Source organism: Megascapheus bottae, chromosome 28 (genome assembly GCF_031878675.1).
Source record: "Megascapheus bottae isolate mThoBot1 chromosome 28, mThoBot2.hap1, whole genome shotgun sequence".
In the NCBI taxonomy this organism is placed as follows: domain Eukaryota; kingdom Metazoa; phylum Chordata; class Mammalia; order Rodentia; family Geomyidae; genus Megascapheus; species Megascapheus bottae.
The window spans coordinates 14,072,873-14,080,211 of NC_143536.1; the positions used below are offsets into that span (position 1 = coordinate 14,072,873).

At 39.9% G+C, this 7,339-nt stretch overlaps 1 pseudogene; it reads right to left on the bottom strand.

The window, feature by feature from the left end:
• Nucleotides 1-5,593: 5,593 nt before the first annotated feature.
• LOC150045244 (small ubiquitin-related modifier 2 pseudogene) lies at nt 5,594-6,049 on the bottom strand (annotated as a pseudogene).
• Nucleotides 6,050-7,339: the final 1,290 nt, after the last annotated feature.

Here is a 7,339-nt window from a genome sequence, read left to right on the forward strand (position 1 = left end):
AAGGATAAGCCACAGTTTCCTTTCTGGCTGTTTGATGGTTAACTGCAGATAAAGGTCTCATAGACTTTCCTGTTTTGGTTGGATTTGAACTGTGATCCTCAGATCTCAGCCTCCTGAGTGGCTAAAATTACATTCCCATACCACTAGTGCTCAGCAAAATTGTAAAGCTTTCATTTATCACACATACAATGGCTTTTTTAAAAAGGTGAATTTGATAACATTTTTCTAAAACACCAGTAAACCAAACCATGGACACAGAGTCAAATGTAAGGTAGAGATTACCATCTTCAACAGGGTCATCAACTTCTTGTCTCATCTCTTCTGCATCTATATCAACTCTTTCTTCTGTACTGTTCCAAAGAGCCCAGCACAAGCGATACAACTGACCCAAGATAATAGACCAGGTTATTAGAGATGGGGAAATACAATGTCCCATACCATCTAATACTGACTTTGAACCATTGAGAGTTGAATAGAAAGACACATGAACACATTTGAGTTTCCAAAGAAAGCATGTAAATGTTAAATTCATATGACAATAGAAATAATTTCTGGTTAACTTTTAGGAAAGGAATAGTCATAAGAACCAAGAGACTGTTAAATTAATTCATGTCTTGAAATGTTATGATGTTTTAATTTGCAAAGAGACTAATATACCCTTTTCTTATAATAGTAGTACAGGTTTACTTCCTAACTATACTGCAGAGTGTTTTTGAAGCTCCAGCTCATTTTCCAATCCTTTACTTTTATTTCAAGAGTGTTGGGTGAAAAAGTGTTGCTTAGTGCAATGTCTGGGAGATAATCTCTCAAGATGTCTCTAGCTCTGATTTCATTGACCTGAGACTTGTATACTAGTTTAAACTTCAGAAAGAAAGAAACTAGCTAGGTGTTAGAGGCTCATGCCTGTAATCCTAGCTACTCAGGAGACTAAGATTTGAAGATCAAGATTTGAAGCCAGCCCGGGCAGGAGACTCTATGAGATCCTTATCTCCAACAAACAACTCAAAAGAGCTGGAAGTGGCACTATGGCTTAAGTGGTAGAGTGCTCCTCTTGATCAAAAGATGCCTAAGGACAGAATCCAGGCCCAGAGTTCAAGCTCCAGGACTGGCAAGAAGAGAGAAAGGAAGAAAGAAGGGAAGGAAGGAAGGGAGAGAGAGATGAAAGAAAGGAAGAAAGAAGAAATAATAGTACTAATATATAATAATAGTTATAACATACTAATATATAAGAAAATGTATAGTTATGATACATAATATACTATGTAAACAAGGTACATAAGATGTAATGTTATATGTAATATATATGCAGATTAATGAATCATATAATATATAATAATATAATTATATAAATCATATTATAACCATGAAACAAATATATATTACATTTGTTATGACATAATTTATAATAAATTATTATATAATATAGTTTTACTATGTTATTGATATTAATAAGAATTAATTGTTATTTATTAATAGTATTAATAGTAATACTAGTAGTAATAGTGCTGATACTGGGGTTTGAACTCAGCACACAGATACTGTTCCTTAACTGTTCTGCTCAAGGCTGGTGTTCTTGAGCCAGCTCCACTTGGGGCTTATTGGTGGTTAATTGAAGATAAGAGTCTCTCAGACTTTTCTGCCTTGGCTGGCTTTGAACGCAATCTTCCTATTGCAGTCTTTTGAGTAACTAGGATTACAAGCATGAGCCAGGTGCTCCTATTTTGAAATGGGCGTGACTCTTATTTTATTTATAAATTTATTGTTATTTTAGAGGTGATATTCAGCGGGGCTGCATTTGCATGTGTCGGGTAATAAGTACATTTCCTTTCATACAGTGTCATCTGTCCCCTCGTTCTCTCCCATTCTCTCCTTCCCATCTCCACCCACGAGTAGCGTAATGGGACTCTTGTTTTCAAAAGAGCATGCAGCCATGCATGCATTACTCACGTGGATATCAGGGATTGGTTTTGGGAGCAGGGACACTCCCAGGGTGATCACTGAGGTCACCCAGAAGACGATGATGCTGAAGTACATGTAGTGCACGCCACAGATAATCTTGGGACAGTTACTGGCAACCAAGCAAGACCCTGTCCCATAGGTAAACTCTGTGATCATACAGGTAAGACCAGTCACAAGTCCAGACACCACTCCAGAGAATGCTCCCTGTCAAAGGAACACCAACAAAATCCACATTTAGAAAGCGTGATGGGAGGCCAAGAGCATGGGCTGGTGGTAGAGTGCTTGCCTAGCATGCATGAGGCTCTGGGGTCAATTCCTTGGTACCACATACACAGAAAAAGCCAGCAGTGGTGCTGTGGCTTAAGTGGTAGAGTGCTCTCCTTGAGAAAACCCAAGGACAGTGCTCAGGCCCTGAGTTGAAGCCCAGGACTGGGGCATGGTGGGATTATTCAAATAACTCCTACCATCCTGCCTGTCTTCTCCACAGAGAGATCACTGGCTCACCATGACTGTAAGCTTTCCAGAGTAAGGGAAGGACATGTAATGTCTCTGGTCAAACCTGCAGTTTGTTTTGACTTAAAAAAAATCATACACAGATTGTGCACGTGTGTGTGTGTGTGTGTGTGTGTGTGTGTGTGTGTGTGTGTGTGTGTGTGTCTGTCTGTCTGTCTGTGTGTCTGTGTGTGTGAGTCCTGGGGCTTGAACTCAGGACCTAGACACTGTTCCAGATCTTCTTTTGCTCAAGGCTATAACACTCTTATCACTTGAGCTACAGCACCACTTCAGATAGAGGAAGACTGAATCTGCATGCTGCTTATTAAGTAAGATGTGGCAGGCACATGGATCGTAGCTTCTCTTTACCAGTTCTTCAGCTGAAAGTTAGAGTACTAACACTAACAGAAGCTGGGCACTGGTGGCTCCCATCTATAATCCTCGTTGCTCAGGAAGCTGAGATCTGAGGATTGAAGTTCAAAGTCAGCCAGCACATGCAGGAATGCACGTGAGACTTATCTCCAATTAAGCACCAAAAAGCCAGATATGTCGCTGTGGCTCAAGTAGTAGGGCACTAGTTTCGATCACAAAAGCTCAGGGACAGTGCCAAGGCCCTGAGTTCAAGCCCCGGGACTGGCAACAAAACAAATTCAAAACCCCCAAACACAAACAATCCCCCCAGCAAACTTAACAAGAAACAACGTATTAAACATAAGTGGTCCATGCCAATTAATTAATTCTTTATATCATAGTAGAAACAAACATATGTGAAGCTATTATTGGTGAGGCATATTTTCGTTCATGAATTTTACAGCTAATTCAATCCCCTTAGCAATCTCTTCAAGTGGATACAATCACTGTTTTCATACTACAGTCGTGTGATTTACTTAAGGTCACAAAGATATGACAGAGCCATAGTTGGAATCTGGACATTTGGCTGCCAAGTGGGGTTTTTTTTTTTGCAGCTTTATATCATGAGTGCACATAATTTATGATATACATAAAGGCTTTTTTATGAGTACGGACTGTATATTTATACACTTATGTGAGGAACGGAAGTCATGGTTTACCATAACTGAATTTGAAATGGGCTTTGATTTGTATATATCTAATGGAAAGAATATACTGTTTGGTTTTATTTGGTCATGGGGCTTGAACTCAGGACCTTGAAGCTGTACCTGAACTCTTTTGCTCAAAGCTAGCAGTCTACCAAGCCACATCGGACCATTGCCAGTTTTCTGGCGGTTAATTGGAGATGAGTCTCATAGACTTTCCTGCCTAGGCTCGCTTTGAACTGTGATCCTCAGGTCTTAGCCTCCTGAGTAGCTAGGATTACAGGCATGAGCCACCAGTGCCTGGATTATTTGTTGTTGTTGTTGTTGTTTAATGATAATACTGGTTTTAAGTGTTAGACAAGTGCTCTACCACTTAAAACATTGTCTTGCTAACTTTTTGCAATCTTTGGCTCCAGAGTGTCCTGAATTATAGGTGTGAGCCAATGCGCCGGGCCCTATGAATTTTTTGGGGGGGTTCTTTTTGACATGATGTTCTACTGTGCTTTCTAGGTTGGTACTGATCTCTTGAGCACAAGCTATTTTCCTATTATAGGTTCCTGAGAAGCGAAAACTACAAGCATGTTTGCCACATCCAGGCGAGGAAGGTATTGTTCTTTCTAAGAAGATATATTATTGGTTTCTCACTCTGGCAGAAAAAAAAGATATTTCACTCACTGGTTCATTGACTCTTTTACAAAAGATGGCAAGCAGGAATGTTGTTGCAGTTGGAGCCCCGAGATAGCTGGAAATAGATCCTAGGTAATGGAACAGCTGTCCCTTTTGAAATACCTGTACTACTGGGACCCACAGAAGACCAATGACAAGTAGAACGAGGATAAAGAGCCTGGCAGAAAAAAACACAAATATTGTAGATACATTCACTATGCTTTCTTAAATTATTATTTGTTTGTTTGTACTGGTACTGGGGCTTGAACTCAGGACTTCACATTCTTACTCAAGGTTGGCGCTCTACCACTTGAACTACATCTTCACTTCTAGCCTTTTGCTGGATAAGAATTTCACATTTTCTTTCTCTCTTTCTCCCTCCCTCCCTTCCTCCCTCTCCCTCCCTCCCTTTCTTTCTTTCTTCCCTCCCTCCCTCCCTTCCTTCCTTCACTCTCTTCTCTCTTTCTTTCTTTCTTTTTTCTTTCTCCTTCCTTCCTTTTCTCTCTTTTCTCTTTTTCCTTCCTTCCCTCCCTCTATTCTCTCTCTCTTTCTTTCTCTTTCCTTCCTTCCTTTCCTCTCTCTTCTCTCTTTTTCTCTTTCTTTCTTTCTCCTTCCTTCCTTCTTTCCTTCCTTCCTTCCTTCCTTCCTTCCTTCCTTCCTTCCTTCCTGCCTTCCTGCCTTCCTGCCTTCCTGCCTTCCTTCCTGCCTTCCTGCCTTCCTGCCTTCCGTTTTTCCTTCCTTCACCTGTCCTGGGGCTTGATCTTAGGGCCTGGGTGAGTGCTGTTCCTGAGCTTTTTTTTTTGCTCAAGGCTGGCATTCTCTCACTTGAGCCACAGCTCCACTTCTAGTTTTTTGGTAGTTAACTGGAGTTGAGTCTTTCTTGCCAGAGCTGGATCCAAACTGCAATTCCTACATTGCTTTATCCTGAGTAACTTGTATTGTAGGTATGAGCCTCTGGCACCCAGCTAATATCTTCATATTTTCTTTTTTTTTTAAACAAGAAGTTTATTTAAACAACAAGATGCTCGACTTGAAGGGAAAACTATCTAGGATTCTTTTTTTTTTCAAGAGTAATTTACTCCTACTTAAAGACAGATTTGCCCTACATGTAACAGCTATGTACAAAAAGTTATAAAATTATCCTTGGTTTTACAATGATAAATGCAAACATTAAAATTCTCCAATCAAACAAGGTATGCAAGGATTTTTGTTGTTTTTTTCTTTTTTTGTTAAAACAGTGAGAGCAAAATAACTTACTGAAATACAAAGATAAAAGCTGAATGAGCATGCCACTAATGGAGAAGGGGGATATTTTCACAGAACTAGTATTTTTCCCCATCCCATCTCCATTTGATGTCAATCAAAATCTACCATTGGCCATTTAGTTAAAAAAGAAAAAAGGAGAAAAGAAAGCAATATGCTTGTGCACATACACCAGTTACTTTATGTACAATAAAGGAATGGGGAAGGGGAAAATGAAAGAATAGAGAAAACTATACTGTAGTAGGCAGGATGTGGTGGAACCAAATTGCAGTTTTCTAATTAAGAATGTATTCTTGGTCTATAAGAACAAAGTTCTGGAGCAAAGTAGCAGGTTCCCTTTTTTAGTAGACACCTCCTGTCTGCTACTGGAACATGTCAATCGTATCTTCATCCTCCATTTCCAACTGTGCAGGTGTGTCTGTTTCTTTGATTGGCTGCCCATCAAATCGGAATCTGATCTGCCTCATTGACAAACCCTGTCGTTCACAATAGGCTTTCATTAGTGGTGTGTGCCTCTTCATCTTAAATTGCACCACAGAACCATCCTGCCCCGCCACCTTCAAATTAATATGATCGTTGTTCTCAGTCTTGACTCCTTCCTTTTCATCGGCCATCGCGAGTGCTCGAGTCTCCTCAGATGTCGCTTCAAAAAAGAGGGGTCCCCGGTCCGCACCAAATGAGCTCACAGGCAGCTCCACAGAGGCTGGAGGAGGTGGCAGTGTTGGACGAGGCAGAGGGCGCGCCTATCTTCCTATTTTCTGGATCCATTGGTCTACTGTAGGAAATCTGAACTGTTTCTATAATTTTCCTATACAGCAATGAATATGGGTGTGCACGTGGCTTTTGCTTGTTTCTTGTCACTTTTCAATTTGCTAAACTTCATTTTTGTTTTTAGCTACAACATCACATACTTTTCACATGGCAAGCAGGAAGCCAACAGATGGGAAGACTACTGCAACTGGAACCTCAAGGGATCTAGAAATCAATCTTAGGTAAGAGAACCATTGTCCATTTTAAGAAACTTGTACTAATGTGACTCAGTGCTCTCACACTAGTAGAATGGCACGTAGTCTGGTAGGGAAAATGATTTGCATACTAAGCAAAAGCTTTAGAGTCACAAAAATGCCCCTATGTTAGAAGAATGTATTTCTTGGGATTCTTTCCCCAGAGAGAGCTGAGGAAGGAGTTTTTTCCATATATTTTTATTGTAATTTATAGAAGGGTTACATTATATTCACCAGATACACATGTATTCACATACATTGATACCTTTTCTCATGTCTTGGTCCCCATTTCTCTCCCCGCCCCACCCCGCCCCTCATTTTGTTTTCCCCCCTTCCCTATCTGATTTCAAAAAACCAAATAAACATATATATATATATATAATATATCAGATAACAAGGTAAAATACCAAAACAATATGAGATAACCAAGGGACAGCAAAAGAGATGAGAGGTAACATAGTACATTAAGGACAACACTCATTATATGGCTTTTGTTTCTATATCCTGGAGGTCCTTTCATTTAGTGTCATTCTATATGGGCTTATGTATCTAGGTTTTGCTCTATTGTAAATCTCTGCTAGGAGAGCCCAAGGTTTCTATTGATTGTGACAAATGAGGGAAACCATTGAGCCTATGTTCCTTTGAGTCTGGCTTACTTCACTTAATATGGTTTTTTCTTTTTTTAAATAATTTTTATTGTGATTAATAGAAGGGTTACATTATATTCACCAAATAGAAGGTGCATAACTTCAAAAAAGTTGATACCCTTTCTCATGACGTGGCCCTCCCTCCGCTTATCTTGATTTCCCCCCTTGATGACCCATTGGTGATTCAACAATGCGTTTTTCAATCTCCATGAGTTACATGGTTTTTGTTGCTGGGAATTGGTGTTCAGTTCCA